The sequence below is a fragment of the Nycticebus coucang genome, chromosome 10 (genome assembly GCF_027406575.1).
Source record: "Nycticebus coucang isolate mNycCou1 chromosome 10, mNycCou1.pri, whole genome shotgun sequence".
NCBI classification, from domain to species: domain Eukaryota; kingdom Metazoa; phylum Chordata; class Mammalia; order Primates; family Lorisidae; genus Nycticebus; species Nycticebus coucang.
In genome coordinates this window covers 117,453,871-117,474,960 of record NC_069789.1, presented here as the reverse complement: position 1 = coordinate 117,474,960, position 21,090 = coordinate 117,453,871, and the positions used below count along the sequence as shown (strand labels likewise).

Genomic DNA, 21,090 nt, shown 5'->3' with positions numbered 1-21,090 from the left:
CGGGGTTACCAGTGACTGAGTATGATAGAGGTGCAAGGTGGGGAAGAAGGCATCAACTTTCCCATACTAATTTATTTTCTAGGTGGGTCCTTCTGACCTCATGGAGCACCGGAATGAGTCAAACTTGAGCTGCCAGCAGACTCCTGCTATCTAGTTGCTGGAGACCTTTGGAACTCTCCCACCTGAGACAGGTGCTGACTGAGATAATTGATTTGGATCTCCTGAACTGGGCCAATCAAAAGGGGACTATCCAAGTGGTACCCTGGGTGGGTGGTTGTGGGAATATTTGATTTTCCTTTTCCAATTGTTGCCTGTGGGGGGCTGGGTGACTTAATTGCTGGTATTTCTCCACACCTGAGACTTCAACTCCAAGTAACTGATTCACTAGTGTAGGACAGTGACCAGCTGAAAACAATACAGAGCCACTTAGCTCCACCACAAGAAGCAGGTCCCCAGTTTCTCAGGCCGTAGCACTGTACAGGTCCTTGGCAAAGCTCTAGGGGAAAAGGTACAGACGTCAATCCCAGCTTTTGGGCAAAGGGCTGGTTAATCACTACTCCTAGAGCTCCCAACCCAACTTCACTTTATCTGCTCATCTAGTCAAAAGATGTAATATAATCATGGGGCAGAATCAGTGGAAAAACTCCAGTAACATGAATAACCAGAGTAGATCAACCACCCCAAGGAAAGACATGGTGGACACATCTGAAGATCCCATTCATAAACAGATAGCTGAGATGTCAGAAATTGAATTCAGAATTTGGATTGCGAACAAGATTAATAGAATGGAGGAAAAGTTGGAATTAGAAATTCAAGGAACGTTTCAAAAGTTGTCTCAAGAATTCAACAAATTCAAAGACAAAATCATCAAAGATTTTGACACATTGACACAGGAATCTGCAGCCCTCAAAGATCTCAAAAATACAGTAGAATCCTTCAGTAACAGAGTGAAGCGAGCAGAAGAAAGGATTTCTGACATTGAAGACAAAGCTTTCAAACGCACCCAAACTTTCAAAGAGGAAGAGAAATGGGGGGTGGGGGGGAAGATCACTCTCTCAGAGAGCACTGGGATAATTTGAAGAAAACTAATATTCCCCTCATAGGAATCCCTGAAGGTGACAAAGTGGCTTTGCAAGGCACAGAGGCTCTTTTTCATAAAATTATGAAAGAGAACTTCCCAGACTTGTCAAGAGATTCTGAAATTGAGATAGCAGACAGTTTCAGAACCACAGCATGACTCAACCCGAATAAGACATAACCCAGGCACATCATAATTAACTTCACTAAAGTTAATATGAAGGAGAAGATTCTGAAACCAGTCAGACATAAGAAAACTATAACCTACAATGGGAAGAATATTAGAATGACTGCAGATCGCTCTGCTGAAACCATTCAAGCTAGAAGAGGGGGGTCATCGACTTTTAATCTCCAAAAACCAAAATAACCCAGGATTCTGTATCCACCTAAACTGAGTTTCATTTATTATGGAAAAATTAAATACTTTAACGACATTGACATGTTGAAGAAATTTGCCATAAGTAAACCAACTCTCCAGGATATTCTCAGACCGTTATTCTCCATAACATGCAGTGCAATCCTATACCACAAAAGTAAACTCACTCAGAAACTTTTGATCAAACTCCAACTTCCACAGTGGTGAAAGGATTAAAAATGTCCACTGGACTTTTGAAAAACTCAATACCCAAAATTCTACCAGGCTTATCAATACTCTCAATTAATGTGAATGGCTTAAATTGTCCTCTAAAGAGGCACAGATTGGCTGACTGGATACAAAAACTCAGGCCAAATATCTGCTGAATACAAGAATCTCGTCTTACCTTAAAAGATAAATATAAACTCAGGGTGAAGGGATGGTCATCTATAGTCCAGGCAAATGAAAAGCAAAAAAAAAAAAAAGAAAAAAGGGATGGCACCTGTGGCTCTAAGGAGTAGGGCACTGGCCCCATATACCAGAGGTGGTGGATTCATAACCCAGCTCCCGCCAAAAACTGCAAAAAAAAAAAATTGAATTCCAGATGTTGCAATTCTATTTGCAGATACAATAGGCTTTAAACCAAAGAAATAAGGAAGGATAAGGATGGTCACTTCATATTTGTTAAGGGTAATACTCAATATGATGAGATTTCAATTATTAATACTTATGCACCCAATCAGAATGCACCTCAATTTATAAGCAAAACTAACAGACATGAGCCACTTGATTTCCTCCAGCTCCATAACAATCAAGATTCCCACACTCCTTTGGCAGTGTTAGATAGATCCTCCAAAAAAAGCTAAGCAAAGAAATTTTAGATTTAAACTTAAACATTCAAAAAAAAACAAACTTAAACATTCAACATTTGGATTTAACTGACATCTACAGAACATTTCATCCCAACAAAACTGAATACACATTCTTCTCATCAGCCCATGAAACATACTCCAAAATTGATCCCATCTTAGGTCACAAGTCTATCCTCAGTAAATTTAAAGGAATAGAAATTATTCCTTGCAGGCGGCGCCTGTGGCTCAGTTGGTAAGGCACCAGCCCCATATACTGAGGGTGGCGGGTTCAAACCCAGCCCCGGCCAAACTGCAACCAAAAAATAGCCGGGCGTTGTGGCGGGCACCTGTAGTCCCAGCTGCTTGGGAAGCTCAGGCAAGAGAATTGCTTAAGTTGGAGGTTGCTGTGAGCTGTGTGAGGCCACGGCACTTAAGAAAATTGGCATAGAAGGGACATTTCTTAAACTGATAGAAGCCATCTGTAGCAAACCCACAGCCAATATCATATTGAATGGAGTCAAATTGAAATCATTACCACTCAGATCAGGAACCAGGCAAGGTTGCCTATTGTCTCACTGCATGTTAACATTGTAATGGAAATTTTAGCCACCATCATTAGGGAAGAAAGGGCGATCAAGGGTATCCATATAGGGTCAGAAGAGATCAAACTTTCACTTTTCACAGATGATATGATTGTATATCTGGAAAACACCAGGGATTCTACTACAAAACTCTTAGAAGTGATCAAGGAATACAGCAGTGTCTCAGATTACAAAATTAACACTCATAAATTGGTAGCCTTTATATATAACAATAATCAAGCTGACAAAACAGTCAAGGACTCTACTCTGTTCACAGTAGTGCCAAAGAAGATAAAAATATTTGGGAGTTTACCTAATGAAGGACATGAAAGATCTCTATAAAGAGAACTATGAAACTCTAAGAAAAGAAATAGCTGAAGATGTTAACAAATGGAAAGACATATCATACTCATGGCTGGGAAGAATCAACATTGTTAAAATGTCCATACTACCCAAAGCAATATACAATTTTAATGCAATCCCTATTAAAGCTCCACTGTCATACTTTAAAGATATTGAAAAAATAATACTTCGTTTTATATGAAATCAGAAAAAAACCTCGAATAGCCAAGACATTACTCAGAATTAAAAACAAAGCAGGAGGAATCATGCTACCAGACCTCAGACTATACTATAAATTGATAGTGATCAAATCAGCATGGTACTGGTACAAAAACAGAGAGGTAGATGTATGGGACAGAATAGAGAACCAAGAAATGAACCCAGCTACTTACCGTTATTTGATCTTTGACAAGCCAATTAAAAACATTCAATGGGGAAAAGATTCCCTATTTTACAAAAGGTGCTGGGTGAACTGGCTGGTGACCTGTAGAAGACTGAAACTGGACCCACACCTTTCACCATTAACTAAGATAGACTCTCATTAGATTAAAGATTGAAACTTAAGACATGAAACTATAAAAGTACTAAAAGAAAGTGCAGGGAAAACTCTTGAAGAAATCGGCCTGGGCGAATATTTTATGAGGAGCACCCCCCGGGCAACTGAAGCAGCATCAAATATACGCTACTGGGACCTGATGAAACTAAAAAGCTTCTGCACAGTCAAGAACACAGTAAGTAAAGCAAGCAGACACCCTCAGAATGGGATAAGATATTTATAGATTATGCTTCTGACAAAGGTTTAATAACAAGAATCCATAGAGAACTCAAAGTTATTAATAAAAAAAGAACAAGTAATCTCATTTCATTGTGGCCAAAGAACTTGAAGAGAAACTTCTCTGAAGAAGACAGGCGCACAGCCTACAGACATGAAAAAATGCTCATCATCCTCAGTCATCAGAGAAATGCAAATCAAAACTACTTTGAGATATCATCTAACTTCAGTAAGATTAGCCCATATCACAAAATCCCAAAACCAGAGATGTTGGCGCGGATGTGGAGAAAAGGGAACACTTCTACACTGCTGGTGGGAATGCAAACTAATACATTCTTTTTGGAAAGATGTTTGGAAAACACTTAGAGATCTAAAAATAGACCTGCCTTTGATCCTACAATTCCTCTACTAAATACATATCAAGAAGACCAAAAATCACTTTAAAACAAAGATATTTGTACCAGAATGTTTATTGCAGCCCAATTCATAATTGCTAAATCATGGAAGAAGCCCAAGTGCCCATTGTCCCATGAATGGATTAATAAATAAATTGTGGTATATGTACATCATGGACTATTATGCAGCCTTAGGAAAGATGGAGTCTATTTCTTTCATGTTTACATGGGTGGAGCTGGAACATATTCTTCTTAGCAAAGTATCTCAAGAATGGAAGAAAAAGTATCCAATGTACTCAGCCCTACTGTGAAACTAATTATAGCTTAAGAATATGGGGAAAAGGGAAAGGGAGGAGAGGGGAGGGAGGGAGGATAGATGGAGGGAGGGTATTTGGTGGGACCATACCTACGGTGCATCTTACAAGGGTACATGTGAAACTTACTAAACGTAGAATATAAATGTCTTAACACAATAACTAAGAAAATACCATGCAGGCTATGTTAACCAGTTTGATGAAAATATTTCAAATTTTATATAAAACTAGTGCATGGTGCCCCAAGATTGCATTAATGTATACAGCTATGATTTAATAAAAAATTGTAATATTCAATATTCACTGATAACAGAAGATGAATACAAGTCACAAATTAATTGTAGACATTAAATGTGACTTGAGTATTACAAATTTAATAAAGTTTTTTCCCCTATTAATATATGTATACAGGTTTTTGCACCCTCTGTATTTGTGTGCTGTAGTTTAAAGATTGCTACCAGGAGAAAGGATTAATACATTATGGTGAGTTCATAGATATATAGAAATATATGTCCATATGCACACCCAAGACCATGGATGAATCTCACAGACATCATAGTGATTGAAATAGACCAGGCATCCAAGAGTTCATACGGCATGACTCAATTTCCATGTACATGAAGTTTGAGAACAAGCACAACTAATTTATCAGTTAATTCAGGGGGGTGTTTACCTCTGTGTGTGGGCACTGACTTGGAAGGGGCATGAGGGAGTGGAAATGTTATCAATTTGGACCTAGATGAGGCTTAGTTGCCCAGTGTGTATATATGTCATATTCCTCCAGGTAATACTTGAGATTGCTCCACACACAGAGACACACACACAGCCCTACTCACACACAGAAGGAAGATTACTTGGTCTTTAAGCATCTAAATTATCCTTTGGATTCTGCACCTACTCACTTTGTGACATTACTCTAGCCCTCAGCTCTCTCTGGGCCTCAGTTTCCATGAAAGTCAATTCATGTGGCTGCTCATCTCCAAAGACAGCTACACACAGTAAAACACAATAGTTGGAAAAACTTCACAGCTGGATTTCAGCATTGACTGACAAACTTGCTGCTTCCCACAGGAACATTTCTGCTTTTTCTCAGTGGCAAGAAGCAATTACTGAATTATGTTTGATTCACTATTTTTTAGAATAATAATACAAAGGGGTTTATCTAGTATATATTGCAGTTATAAATTCTATCTGGGCCTAAAATACACTTTTCCTTTCTTTTATTTAATTTTTTTTTGTTTTTTGAGACAGAGTCTTACTCCATCATGCTGGTATTGCATGCATGGCATCATCATTGCTCACAGCAACCTAAGTTTCTTGGGATTAGGCGATACTTTTGCCTCAGCTTTCCAGTAGTTTGGACTACAGGCATCTCCAGGAATGCCCAAGTAGTTTTTCTATTTTTAGTAGAGGCAGGGTATCACTCTTGCTTAGGCTGGTTTCACAATCCTGAGCTCAAGCAAGTCACCTGTCTTGGCCTACCAGAGTGCTAGGAATACAGGCATGATCCATCACACCCTGTCTAAAGTATGGTTTTCTAAGATTCTGGCATTATCATGTCACTTTATGCCTGATTTGTATCTGACTGGCATAGTATGTGGAATGGTTCCTACACTTGAATTCAGCTACAGTCCTTGAAACAGCCACACTGGCATCCCCTAATGCAGAATCTCAGGTCCCATCCAGACCAACCAAATGACAATGGATTTCAACAAGGTCTGCATGGCTTGGTGCCTGCAGCACAGTGGTTATGGCACCAGCCACATGCACCAAGGTTGGTGGGTTTGAACCTGGCCCAGGCCTGCTAAACAACAATGACAACTGCAACAAAAAATAGCTGGGTGTTGTGGTGGGCACCAGTAGTCCCAACTACTTGGGAGGCTGAGACAAGAGAATTGCTTAAGGCCAAGAGTTTGAGGTTTCTGTGAGCTATAATGCTACGGCACTCTACTGAGGGTGAAATAGTGAGACTCTGGCTAAACAACAACAACAACAACAACAAATAAGGTCTCCAGGTGGTTACAGACACATTAACATTTGAAAGACACGGGTCATGAGTATTGTGCACTGACCTTGGCCTTGGAACTGAAGAAGGACTTGGGGAAGAGGTAGATGTGGAGGTGGGAGGTGAGCAATCATGGGCCCTCCTTCGTATTTGCAAACCCATAATCAACCTCTATAAAGGGTGAGCGCTCCCAGATGGACACAGACTGGACCCACTTGGTATCCCCCTTGGACTGGATCAGGCAGAGAATCTCAATCAACTAGTGTGTTCCTGAATACGGAAGGAAATGTGAAGGTCACTCATTTCAATCTGACTTAAAAAAACATTATGATGAAATACACATAACATAAAATGTACCACTGTTAAGCATACAGTTTAGAAGTGTTAAATATGTTCCTGTTGTTGCACAACTAATCTCCACAACTTTTAAATCTTGCAAAATTGAAACTCTGTACTTATTAAACAACAACTCCTCACTCCCCCCTCCCTCCAGCCTCTGGTTAATCACCTTTGTACTTTCCCCTTCAGTGACCTTGGCTATTCCAACACCTTACATAAGTAGAACCATGCAGTGTGTGCATTTTTGTGACTGGCTTATTTCATTTAAAGTCCTCAAGGTTTATCCATGCTCTAGTATGCATCAGTATTTTCTTCCTTTGGAAGGATGAATCACATTCCATTGTATCTATATGCCAATTTGTTTATCCCTCATCTGTCAATGGGTGTTTGGGTTGCTGCCTCCTTTTGGCCATTTACTGAAGTCTTTGAATAAGTTCCCATTGTTCTTGGCTTTTCAGGGCCCTGCCACTTGCACTGCCCCATTTGCAGACTCTTATCCTCCAGCCCCATTCCTATAAAAATATGATCTCCACCTTCCAGTTCCTTGGATTTGTCAGGCCCTTTTCTTTTTTTTTTTTTTTTGTAGAGACAGAGTCTCACTGTACCGCCCTTGGTAGAGTGCTGTGGCGTCACACGGCTCACAGCAACCTCTAACTCTTGGGCTTACGCTATTCTCTTGCCTCAGCCTCCCGAGCAGCTGGGACTACAGGCGCGCGCCACAATGCCCGGCTATTTTTTTTGTTGTTGCAGTTTGGCCGGGGCTGGGTTTGAACCTGCCACCCTCGGCATATGGGGCCGGCACCCTGCTCACTGAGCCACAGGCGCCACCCACTTTTCTTTTTTTTTGAGACAGAGCCTCAAGCTGTCTCCCTGGGAGAGCTGTGACATCACAGCTCACAGCAACCTCCAACTCCTGGGCTCAAGTGATTCTCCTGCTTCCACCTCCCGAGTAGCTGGGACCACAGGCACCCTCCACAACCCGGCTATCTTTTGGTTGCAGCTGTCATTGTTGTTTGGCGGGCCCAGGCTGGATTCGAACCTGCCAGCTCAGGTGTATGTGACTGGTGCCTTAGCTGCTTGAGCCACAGGCGCCAAGCCTGTCAGACCCTTTTCTAATTCCTGACCATTACCCAGGAAGCTTCTTCCATGTGAAAATATCCCTCCTCACCATGTAATTTCACTTTTATTCTTTTCATATCAATTTAGATTCTGTTTCTTCTATTAGGGCTCGGCAACCATACCTCAGTGGCTAGGGCTCCGGCCACATACACGGGGGGTGGTGGGTTTGAACCCAGCCCAGGCCTGCTAAACAACAATGACAACGAGTCCTGTGACATCATGGCATTCTACCGAAGGCGGTAAAGTGAGACTCTGTCTCTACAAAAAAAAAATAAAAATAAAAATAAATAAAAAAAATATAGTAAGGCTGGCTCAGTGCCTGTGGCTCAAGTGGCTAAGGCACCAGCCACATACACCTGAACTGGCAGGTTCGAATCCAGCCCGGGCCCGCCAAACAACAATGATGGCTGCAACCAAAAAATAGCCAGGTGTTGTGGCAGGTGCCTGTAATCCCAGCTACTTGGGAGGTGGAGGCAGGAGAATTGCTTGAGCCCAGGAGTTGGAGGTTGCTGTGAGCTGTGATGCCACTGCACTTTACCCAGGGCAACAGCTTGAGGCTCTGTCTCAAAAAAAAAAAAAATAGTAAGGCTGGCTCAGGGTCTGTAGCTCAATGGGTAGGGCACCAGCCACATACCCTGAGGCTGGTAGGTTCGAACCTGGCCAGGGCCTGCTAAACAACAATGACAACTGCAACAAAAAAATAGCTGGGTGTTGTGGCAGGTGCCTATAGTCCCAACTACTTGGGAGACTGAGGCAAAAGAATCACTTAAGCCCAAGAGTTTGAGGTTGCCGTGAGCTGCGATGTCACAGCACTCTACTGAGGGCAACATAGTGAGACTCTGTCTCAAAATAAATAAATAAATAAATAAAAATAAAATAGAATATTTCTTCTAGGACTTCAGTGGTCATCCTTCTCCCTGCTGTTTTGAGTCTGCCTTAGGATATACTCCTGTATATATTAGGATATACTCCTAATACTGTAGACTATCCCCTCTGAACGCTCATATTACATGTAATTCCCCAACTGAATCCTTATGTCTGAATGTACCTGGTAGTAGCCATTGCTCCACCCCAACCCCAAAAAGCATTGCACATTGCCTAGCATATACAAAGTGTTCCAATCAGCCCCAGAGGGGTTGATTCAAGCCTGTCATCCCAGGCAGGGAGAGGCAGGAAGATCACTTTTGAGGCCAGGAGTTGCAGACCAGCCTGAACAATAGAACAAGATCCCATTTCTATAAAAATTAATAACACATTATCTTGGCTTGGTGGTGCAAGCTGCGGTTCCAGCTATTTTCAAGGATAATTTGAGTCCAGGAGTTGGAGGCTGCAGTGAGTTATGAGTGGGCCCACTGCACTGCAGCTGGGCTAGACAGTGAGACCCTGTCTCACAGATTAAAAAGAAAGAAAGAGGCCGGCGTGTTGGCTCACGACTGTAATCCTAGCACTTTTGAGGCCAAGGCGGGTGGATTGCTTGAGCTCCCAAGTTCAACAACAGCCCTAGCAAAAGCAAGACCCTTTCTCTACTAAAAATAGAACTGAGGCAAGAGGATAACTTTGGCCCAAGAGTTTAAAGTGAGCTATGATGCCATGGCACTCTACCCAAGGCAACAGCTTCAAACTCTGTCCCAACAAAAATAAAAAATAAAATAAAATAAAATAAAAAGAAAGAGGCTGAGTGCCTATAGCTCAAGTGGCTAAGGTGCCAGCCACATACACCAGAGCTGGGAGGTTTTAATCCAGCCTGGGCCTGCTAAATAACAATGACAACTACAAAAAATAGCCAGGCATTGTGGCAGGTGCCTGTAGTCCCAGCTGCCTGGGAGGCCAGCCTGGGCCTGCTAAATAACAATGACAACTACAAAAAATAGCCAGGCATTGTGGCAGGTGCCTGTAGTCCCAGCTACCTGGGAGGCTGAGGCAAGAGAATCACTTAAGCTCAAGAGTTGGAGGCTGCTGTGAGCTGTGTTGCTGCCATGGCTCTCTACCCAGGGTGACAGCATGAGGCTCTGTCTCAAATAATAATAATAATAATGATAATAATAAGTAAAAGAAAAGAAAAAGAAAGAAAAAAAAAGGGAGGGAGGGATGGTGGGAGGGACGGACGGGTAGTGGGAGGGAGGGAGGGAGGAAAGAAGGAAGGCTCTCCAACCATCTGCTGAAGGAATGAGGAACACAGTCACCACCTTTCTCAGTTCAGGATTCTGTTCCTTACCTGATTTGGGGAAAGTGACTATTACTACATCTTCATCCTTCATCACAAACTCTTCTCGTACTTTTCTGAGGATTTCAGGTTTGTAATTGACCCTTGGGAAACATATCCCTTCATACCACAAATTGTCATCTGCTATGATGATCAGCTCCTGTACTTGGTGGAAGCTGCGGCACCTGCTGGCAGATTCGGTTTTATAGTAAAGAGATAATAATCATTAATCCGTGACCAATTTGTTGCGAAGTTTACTGGCCAATGAGGAGAAGTGAGTAGTGTGACCGACAGTAAAAAGATTAACAATATTGGGCAATTTTGAACTTGGAAAACATTCTAGGCATAATCTGAGTCTGATTTCATAAGAGTGACCTGGAAATTTAGTAGCAAATTCAAGGACATAGAAATGTGTGCAAATTTAAAAATACTTTTAATAAAATTTACTTTTTATAATACTTTTGGATTTATAGAAAAATTGCAAAGAGAGTTCAGAGTATTCGTGCTTTATTCAGATTTTCCTTAATTTTTCTGGACATCACATTCCATGTAGTGGTCAAGTCTGTTTTGGCTCCTCTGGGCTGGAAGAGTTTCTCAGACTTTCTTTATATCTGATGACCCTGACAATTTTGAAGAGTACCGGTCAGGTGTTTGGTAGAATGTCCCTCCCATGGGATTTGTGGGATGTTTTTTCTCATAATTTGACCGGATTCATGGAGAGAAAGGGAATAGAAACAAATGCCATTGTCATCATATAATAATCCAGGGTACTTACTATCACATGGCCTAGCACTATGATGTTAACCTTGGCCACCTGAGGTCACTGTTTCCGATTTCTCCACTGTAATTTTCCTTTTCACCTCTTCCCTTTCTATGTGGGTCTGCCTTTTTTTTTTTTTTTTTTATTGTTGGGGATTCATTGAGGGTACAATAAGCCAGTTACACTGATTACAATTGTTATGTAAAGTCCCCCTTGCAATCATGTCTTGCCCCCATAAAGTGTGACACACACTAAGGCCCCACCCCCCTCCCTCCATCCCTCTTTCTGCTTCCCCCCCCCATAACCTTAATTGTCATTAATTGTCCTCATATCAAGATTGAGTACATAGGATTCATGCTTCTCCATTCTTGTGATGCTTTACTAAGAATAATGTCTTCCACTTCCATCCAGGTTAATACGAAGGATGTAAAGTCTCCATTTTTTTTAATGGCAGAATAGTATTCCATGGTATACATATACCACAGCTTGTTAATCCATTTCTGGGTTGGTGGGCATTTAGGCTCTTTCCACATTTTGGCGATTGTAAATTGAGCTGCAATAAACAGTCTAGTACAAGTGTCCTTATGATAAAAGGATTTTTTTCCGTCTGGGTAGATGCCCAGTACTGGGATTGCAGGATCAAATGGGAGGTCTAGCTTGAGTGCTTTGAGATTTCTCCATACTTCCTTCCAGAAAGGTTGTACTAGTTTGCAGTCCCACCAGCAGTGTAAAAGTGTTCCCTTCTCTCCACATCCACGCCAGCATCTGCAGTTTTGAGATTTTGTGATGTGGGCCATTCTCACTGGGGTTAGATGATATCTCAGGGATGTTTTGATTTGCATTTCTCTAATATATAGAGATGATGAACATTTTTTCATGTGTTTGTTAGCCATTCGTCTGTCGTCTTTAGAGAAAGTTCTCTTCATGTCTCTTGCCCATTGATATAAGGGATTGTTGGCTTTTTTCATGTGGATTAATTTGAGTTCTCTATAGATCCTGGTTATCAAGCTTTTGTCTGATTGGAAATATGCAAATATCCTTTCCCATTGTGTGGGTTGTCTCTTTGCTTTGGTTATTGTCTCCTTAGCTGTACAGAAGCTTTTCCGTTTAATGAAGTCCCATTTGTTTATTTTTGTTGTTGTTGCAATCGCCATGGCAGTCTTCTTCATGAAGTCTTCCCCCAGGCCAATATCTTCCAGTGTTTTTCCTATGCTTTCTTTGAGGATTTTTATTGTTTCATGCCTTAAATTTAAGTCCTTTATCCATCTTGAGTCAATTTTTGTGAGTGGGGAAAGGTGTGGGTCCAGTTTCAGTCTTTTACATGTAGACATCCAGTTCTCCCAACACCATTTATTGAATAGGGAGTCTTTCCCCCAAGGTAAGTTCTTGTTTGGTTTATGGAAGATTAGGTGGTTGTAAGATGTTAGTTTCATTTCTTGGTGTTCAATTCGATTCCAAGTGTCTATGTCTCTGTTTTTGTGCCAGTACCATGCTGTCTTGAGCACTATGGCCTTGTAGTACAGACTAAAATCTGGTATGCTGATGCCCCCAGCTTTATTTTTGTTACTAAGAACTGCCTTAGCTATACGGGGATTTTTCCGGTTCCATACAAAACGCAGAATTATTTTTTCCAAATCTTGAAAGTACGATGTAGGTACTTTGATAGGAATGGCATTGAATAGGTAGATTGCTTTGGGAAGTATAGACATTTTAACAATGTTGATTCTTCCCATCCATGAGCATGGTATGTTCTTCCATTTGTTAATATCCTCTGCTATTTCCTTTCTGAGGAGTTCATAGTTTTCTTTATACAGGTCCTTCACCTCCTTCGTTAGGTATATTCCTAGGTATTTCATTTTCTTTGAGACTATGGTGAAAGGAGTTGTGTCCTTAATTAGCTTCTCATCTTGACTGTTATTGGTGTATACAAAGGCTACTAACTTGTGGACATTGATTTTATATCCTGAAACATTACTGTATTTTTTGATGACTTCTAGGAGTCTTGTGGTTGAGTCTTTGGGGTTCTCTAAGTATAAGAACATGTCGTCAGCAAAGAGGGAGAGTTTGACCTCCTCTGCTCCCATTTGGATTCCCTTTATATCCTTGTCTTGCCTAATTGTATTGGCTAGAACTTCCAGCACTATGTTGAATAGTAAAGGTGACAGAGGACAACCTTGTCTGGTTCCAGTTCTAAGAGGAAAAGCTTTCAGTTTTACTCCATTCAGTAAAATATTGGCTGTGGGTTTGTCATAGATAGCTTCAATCAGTTTTAGAAATGTGCCACCTATGCCTATACTCTTCAGAGTTCTAATTAGAAAAGGATGCTGGATTTTATCAAATGCTTTTTCTGCATCTATTGAGAGGATCATGTGATCTTTATTTTTGCCTCTGTTAATATGGTGGATAACGTTTATAGACTTGCGTATGTTAAACCAGCCTTGCATCCCTGGGATGAAGCCTACTTGATCATGATGAATGACTTTTTTTATGATAAGCTGTAATCTATTGGCTAGGATTTTGTTGAGAATTTTTGCGTCTATGTTCATGAGTGAGATTGGTCTGAAATTCTCCTTTTTGTTTGGGTCTTTTCCTGGTTTTGGTATCAGGGTGATGTTTGCTTCATAGAATGTGTTGGGGAAGATTCCTTCTTCCTCAGTTTTTTGGAATAATTTCTGCAGTACAGGAATAAGCTCTTCCTTGAAGGTTTGATAGAATTCTGGAGTGAAGCCATCTGGACCAGGGCATTTTTTAGTTGGAAGCTTTTTTATTGTTTCTTTGATCTCAGTGCTTGAAATCGGTCTGTTCAGGAGGTCTATTTCTTCCTGGCTAAGTCTAGGGAGAGGGTGTGATTCCAAATATTGATCCATTTCCTTCACATTGTCAAATTTCCGGGCATAGAGTTTCTGGTAGTATTCAGAGATGATCTCTTGTATCTCTGTGGGATCAGTTGTTATTTACCCTTTATCGTTTCTGATTGAGGTTACTAGAGATTTTACTTTTCTATTTCTAGTTAGTCTGGCCAATGGTTTATCTATTTTATTTATTTTTTCAAAAAACCAACTCCTTGTTTCATTAATTCTCTGAATGATTCTTTTGTTTTCAATTTCATTGATCTCTGATTTGATTTTGGATATTTCTTTTCTTCTACTGAGTTTAGGCTTAGATTGTTCTTCTTTTTCCAATTCCATAAGATCTCTTGTGAGATAGTTGATGTGCTCTCTTTCTGTTTTTCGAATGTAGGCATCTAAAGCGATGAATTTTCCTCTCAAAACTGCTTTTGCAGTATCCCACAGGTTTTGGTAGCTTGTGTCTTCATTGTTGTTATGCTCAAGGAAGTTGATGATTTCCTGTTTTATTTCTTCCTGCACCCATCTGTTATTCAACAGAAGATTGTTTAATTTCCATGACTTTGGGTGGGGTTGAGCATTTTTGTCAGAGTTGAGTTCCACCTTTAGTGCCTTATGGTCTGAAAAGATACAAGGTAAAATTTCAATTCTTTTGATTCTGTTGATATTTGTTTTGTGTCGCAGGATATGATCAATTTTGGAGAATGTTCCATGGGGTGATGAGAAGAATGTATATTCTTTGTCTTTGGGGTGGAGTGTTCTATATGCGTCTATCAAGCATAGTTGTTCTAGGGTCTCATTTAAATCTGGTACATCTTTGTTTAATTTCTGTTTAGAGGATCTGTCCAGCTCTGTAAGAGGTGTGTTAAAGTCCCCTGTTATGATGGTATTATCAGATATCATATTGCTCAGACTGAGTAAGGTCTGCTTCAAGAATCTGGGAGCATTTAAATTGGGTGCATAAATATTTAGAATTGAAATGTTTTCTTGTTGTAGTTTTCCCTTGACCAATATAAAGTGACCATCTTTGTCTTTTTTGACTTTAGTTGCTTTAAATCCACATGTATCTGAAAATAAGACTGCAACTCCTCTTTTCTTCTGAATTCCATTTGCCTGAAAAATTGTCTTCCAACCCTTGACTCGGAGCTTTAATTTGTCTTTTGAAGCCAGGTGTGTTTCTTGCAGACAGCAAATGGATGGCTTGTGTTTTTTAATGCAGTCAGCCAATCTATGTCTCTTCAGTGGGGAATTCAAGCCATTAACATTTATGGAGATAATTGATAAGTGTGGTAGTATTCTATTCGTCTTATTTGGTGAGAGTCCATTGCTTAGTTTTATCTTTTGCATCAGTGTGGAGGTTAGGTTCTGTCCTTTGATTTCTGAGTTCTTACTTTGCTGCTGATCCATTGTGGTGGTCAGTGTGCAGAACAGGTTGAAGTATTTCCTGTAGAGCCGGTCTTGTTGTGGCGAATTTCCTCAATGTTTGTGTATTTGTAAATGATTTGATTTCTCCGTCAATTTTGAAGCTTAGCTTAGCAGGGTACAGAATTCTGGGCTGAAAATTGTTCTGTTTAAGTAGATTAAAGGTAGATGACCATTGTCTTCTTGCTTGGAAAGTTTCATTAGAGAAGTCTGCGGTCACTCTGATGGATTTGCCCCTGTAGGTCAACTGGCGCTTACTCCTGGCAGCTTGCAGGATCTTTTCTTTTGTCTTGACTTTGGACAGGTTCATCACAATGTGTCTTGGAGAAGCTCGGTTAGAGTTGAGGCGACCTGGGGTCCGATAGCCCTCTGAAAGCAGTGTGTCAGACTCTTTGGTGATGTTTGGGAAATTTTCTTTTATAATATTCTCTAGTATGGCTTCCATTCCTCTGGGGCATTCTTCTTCCCCTTCTGGAATTCCTATAACTCGTATGTTGGAACGCTTCATAAAGTCCCATAATTCTGACAGTGAACGTTCTGCTTTCTCTCTCTTCTTTTCTGCCTCTTTTACTATCTGAGTTATCTCAAGAACTTTGTCTTCTACCTCTGAAATTCTTTCTTCTGCATGGTCTAACCTGTTGCTGATACTTTCCATTGCATCTTTAAGTTCCCTGATTGACTGTTTCATTTGCTTCAGCTCTGATATATCCTTTTTATATTCTTCATATCGTTCATCTCTGATTTGATTCTGTTTTTGGATTTCCTTTTGGTTATTTTCCACTTTATTAGCAGTTTCCTTCATTGTGTCCATCATTTCTTTCATTGTTTTCAAAATGTGTATTCTAAATTCCCTTTCTGTCATTCCTAACATTTCTGTATAGGTGAAATCCTCTGCAGTAGCTACCTCATGGTCCCTTGGTGGGGTTGTTCTGGACTGGTTCTTCATGTTGCCTGGAGTTTTCTGCTGATTCTTCCTCATGAGTGATTTCTTTTATCTGTTTCCTTGCCCTAATTTCCCTTTCACTTCCTCTTGCTCTTTAAGTTCTTGTGCCTGTGGACTAAGGGTTACAGGACCAGAAGGGTGAGAAGGTTGAGGAGCAAAAAAGGGATGAAAGAAAGGAGGACCGAGTGATAAGAAAAAAAAGAAAGATAGAGAAAGGAGAGGGGGTTGGGATAAGGAATATTGACAAAAAGAAGAGAGGTACAGAGAGAGGGAGACAGGGCAATATAGGTGTACAGTAGGGTACTTTGACACAACCTTAAAAAACCCCACCTTCTGGGGGTGCCCAGTTGGGTGGTTCCCTTGAGGTCAGCAGCTCTTTGCTAACCTGATCAGACACAGTACCCCACCTCCACCAAGTAGAGAGGAAAGACAAAAATGCTATAAATCAAACCAAAAGAAGCAAACAGAAAACTTTACGGGGATACAATTGGGTGAAAAACCAAATGATAGGGGTAGAAACACTAGCAAAAATGAAGTTGTAGTTATTAAAAAAGGCAGCAATGGGAAATTATAATTAAACTAGAAAAATTGAGAAAGAAAAAGGGATCTGTATGGAAAAGATTGAAATTAAAAAACAAAAGAACATCAACAACGTCAAAATAAACAAACAAAAAAAGAAAACCAACCAAACAAAAAAAAAGAAAAAAATACACAACCAAAACCCAAGCAGTTTGTATATGTTATTGAATATTGTCTGGGCAACACGTGGTGTTCTGCGGTATGACATGTTAGTCACAGTTCTGATATGACTGGAGGCTGCTGATTTGTCAAACCCCAGCAGGTAGACACCCTAAATCTCTCTTCAGCCCACTTAAAAGGCACTTTGAACTTGTAAACTTGCTGAGCAGAAGCTTTCCCAGCTTTCTCGCTGGAATCACTGCTGAAGTGGCTATCCACTTACCCAGTGTGCCAAAACTGGTCTCACTCTGCCCCTGAGGGTTAAGGCTGCAAGGCGGCTCAGACCCCACCCTTATGCTACTTGGTTGCTGGGTTACAAGCTCCCACCCGTTTCTAGCTCTGCGACCCTGAGGGTGGAGCTTGCCTGGGCAGATCACTGGCAATGGTTCCGTGTGACCCACTGCCAAACACTATTAGCTCCGTCTGGCTCAGCGGCTCAGACTGGGGACCTAGACAACGGCCAAAGTTCTCCGCACTCCCGCTCAGGCCTTCCCCAGGGCAGTTCAACTCAGTGCCAAGTCCAAGGACATCAAAACAGTTCACAGGTAAGGCCTTTCTGGTTTGCAGTCTCGCTGCTACTGAACTTATAGTTGTGGGCGGGTTTAGACGGATTGAACACATGCGACCACTTGCCGGTTTTCCACTGTTTTAGTCCTCCTCTTGGGGTCCAGAAGTCTTTCGCTGACTCCCTGTATCCTTATAGGAGTGATGCTAGGCAGTTCCCACCAGCCGGAGATGCCTGGAGTCCTATCTCCCCAGACTCACGGTGCCCAGATGCAAGGAAGCTGTTACTCGCCTGCCATCTTGCTCCGCCCCCTATGTGGGTCTGTCTTAACCATCAATTCTTGATTTGAATATATTCATAAAATCACATTATATAAACCCTGACTGAGAAACATTCTACATCATAATAAGCCTGTACTGTTTGAATTGTCAAATTGTTATGGAAAAGAAAAAAAGCTTAGTACACGTTTCAGTTTGAAGGAACATGCAAGGTAAGAATTGTGTGGATCCTGAAGCGCGTGTATATACACATGCTAGAATTATATCACTGGAACAATTGGCCAAATTAGAATAGGCAGCATGGATTTAGATAATATTAAACAATATCATATCACTATTAGATTCCCTGATTTCTTTATTTTTTACTGTGGATAGAAAGCATATATTCTTGTTCTTAGAAAATATACATTGAAGTTTTGAGGGATAAAAGAGAATGATCACTTGGGTATGATCACTGTGATCACACCTGTGATCCTGGTACTCTGGGAGGTCAAGGGGGCAGGATTGCTTGAGCTGAGGAGTTGAAGACTAGACTGAGCAATAGTGAGACCCATCTCCCCTAAAAGTAGAAAAAACAAGCAAGGCACAGTGGTGCGGGCCTGTAGTCCCGGCTACTCAGGAGGCCCAGGCAAGAGGATCACTTGAACCCAGGAGTTTGAGGTTACAGTGAGCTGTGATGATGCCGTTCTACTCTAGTCTGGGTGACAGAGGGGGACTCTGTCTCAAACAACAACAACAAAAAAAAACCCCAAGAAAATAGAAGCCATCCTCTTGAACACATGAGGCAGTAACAGCAGTGTATCCACAGGCAAAAGAATGAAGTTGGGACACTTGCCTGACAACATAACATATATAATAATTAATTGAAGAAGAATCAAATACCTCAAATATTATTAAATAATTTGTTGTCTACACAGAGTCTGGTCTGTCCCCTGGCTATAGTGCAGTGGCGTCACCACTTACTCCAACCTCAAGCTAAGTAGAAAGGCCCTAGAACCCCACCTTGACTCCTCTAGACCAGGCACCCGGTTTTCTCCAAAGTGTCTAAGAGAGGAAGGTGTTCTCCAGTCCCTTAGTTAGCAGGTGAGGGGACAGTTGCTTTATCCTCGGTGGGGGTCTCGGGTTTCTCAATTCTAAACTAGGCACGATGCCTACTTTTCTGTCTTCTTTTCTTTTTTTCTTTCTTTTTTTTATGTTTGTTTTTATTCTCGAATCTGTCTTTATATAAGTAAAATAGAATGAAAATTTAGACCTTGGGCCATGCCATCACAACAATTACATTTTCAAGAAATCATGGACACTTTAAGAAAAATTAAAGTTTAAATTGGAATTATGCTGAAGCAAGAGACTTGCTTAAGCCCAAGAGTTTGAGGCTGCTGTAAGCTGTGATGCCACGGTACTCTACCCAGAGTACCCAACAGCTTGAGACTCTGTCTCAAAAAAGAAAAAAAAAAGAATTATGGGTAAAGTATGTTGGCTTATTAAATATCAAAGAAGATCAAGTAGCTTTTTTATTATTATTATTTTCACATACACATGTGTTCATTAGGCTTCCAACAAGTAGCTTTTTGGGAAGTAGCTCTTTTCTGAATAGGCATTGTTCCACCAGGAAAAGCAGCAGTCGTATCTCGAGTAGCAAAACAAGGCAGAAGGCGACTGGGGCCGGAAGTGGCATGCCCTCGGCCTCTCGGAGTCCCGGGCTGGCGGGCGTCGGGGCTGAGCGGGGCCGTCCGCTCTGAGGGTTCGCGGCCAACCGCTCCCTCGGGGTCCCCGCTGCCGTCTCCCCTCTGGTCTAGAGAGAAAGAGAGAAGAAGATGGTGGGCCGGAACAGCGCCATCGCCGCCGGGGTATGCGGGGCCCTGTTCATCGGGTACTGCATTTACCTGGACCACAAGAGACGGAGTGACCCCAATGTGAAGAACAGGCTTCCAGAACGAAGAAAGAAACAGAAGCTTGCCAAGGAGAGAGCTGGACTTTCCAAGTGACCTGACCTTAAAGATGCTGAAGCTGTTCAGAAATTCTTCCTTGAAGAAAGACAGCTTGGTGAAGAGCCACCAGCTCAAGGTGAATACGAGAAGGGCGTGGAGCACCTGACGACGGGCGATCGCTGTGTGTGGACAGCCCCAGCAGTTCCTCAGGTACCGCAGCGGACTCTGCCAGCACCCGTGTTCCAGAAGCTTCTGACTAAGCTCCCGACAATTAGAGAATCGTAAGTGCTCAGAGCTTGGCTGAAGATGATGTGGAATGAGAAACATTCAACATGATAAAATCTCAGTTTAGAATATTTTAAAAATTCTTAACTCAGAAGTTGAGCAGCTCCGGGGGAATAAGGGCAAATATGCTTGTTGGACTGTCCTACGCTGAAATCTACAAAGTTAATGTTTACTTTGTGTAGATCCATTTGTCTGATTTATTTATATTTCCCAGTGAAAAGTGTATTTTGAGAGAGAGCTTTCATTTTATAAATACGCTACAAGTTGCTGGAAAAGAAAAACAAGGCAGAAATAAGCCCAATGAGAATTCTGCAGGGTGGATTTTAGTTCATCATTAAAAAAGGACTGTCAGTGACGGATCCCTTAGTGATACTAGGATTCAAGTGCCACAAACACTTTTTTTTTTTTTTTTGAGACAGAGTCTCACTCTGTCACCCTGAGTACAGTGCCATGGCCTCAGAGCTCATAGCAACCTCAAACTCTTGGGTTCAAGCGATCCTATTACCTCAGCCTCCCCCCTACAACACCAGCTCATTTTTCTATTTTTAGTACAATGTCTCAATCTTGCTCAGGCTGGTTTCCGACTCATGAGCTCAGGGAATCCACCCGCCTCAGCCTCCTACAGTGCTAGGATTAGAGGTGTGAGCCACCATATCCAGCCAAAGCTCATTTTTAAACCTTGTAGAAAAGCAAAAAACCAATAAAGCCCGGAGGCTCTTCATAAAGAAGTGGGTGAGAGATATGCCTCACCGAACACCTAGACTTATTTTGACAATGTACTGCACACTTATCTCCAGTAGGCAAAACGTAGAAAGACCTGTAACAGTTTTTGTCTATTTTATCTAACTTTTAAGTTTTGGGCTGGACGAGGTGGCTCACGCCTGTAATCCCAGCACTCTGGGAGGCCGAAGCGGGTGGATTGCCTGAGCTTACAGGTTCAAGACCAGCTGAAGCAAGAGGTAGGCCGTCCCCCCATCTCTTAAAAAAAACAGCGGGGCCTTGTGAGCAGGGCCTGTAGTCCCAGCTACTTAG

The 21,090-nt window shown here is 41.5% G+C and overlaps 2 protein-coding genes and 1 pseudogene across 5 annotated transcripts in view; 1 reads left to right on the top strand and 2 right to left on the bottom strand.

The window, feature by feature from the left end:
- LOC128595776 (sulfotransferase 2A1-like) overlaps positions 1-21,090 on the bottom strand; it is a 370,742-nt gene that overhangs the window by 97,994 nt on the left and 251,658 nt on the right. For 2 of the 4 annotated variants that reach the window (XM_053604735.1, XM_053604734.1), the window contains exons 1-2: positions 10,366-10,526; positions 6,760-6,962 (exon numbers count right to left, since the gene is read on the bottom strand). The exons of the other annotated variants lie outside the window; for them this stretch is intronic. The gene's annotated coding sequence lies outside the window, so the exon portion shown is untranslated. Of the gene's footprint in view, positions 1-6,759; positions 6,963-10,365; positions 10,527-21,090 lie in introns of those variants that run through there. 4 annotated transcript variants of the gene reach the window in all.
- Positions 1-21,090, bottom strand: part of LOC128596568 (sulfotransferase 2A8-like) — a 210,618-nt gene that overhangs the window by 18,947 nt on the left and 170,581 nt on the right. The gene's annotated exons all lie outside the window — the stretch shown is intronic.
- Positions 19,579-20,093, top strand: LOC128595787 (mitochondrial import receptor subunit TOM20 homolog; annotated as a pseudogene).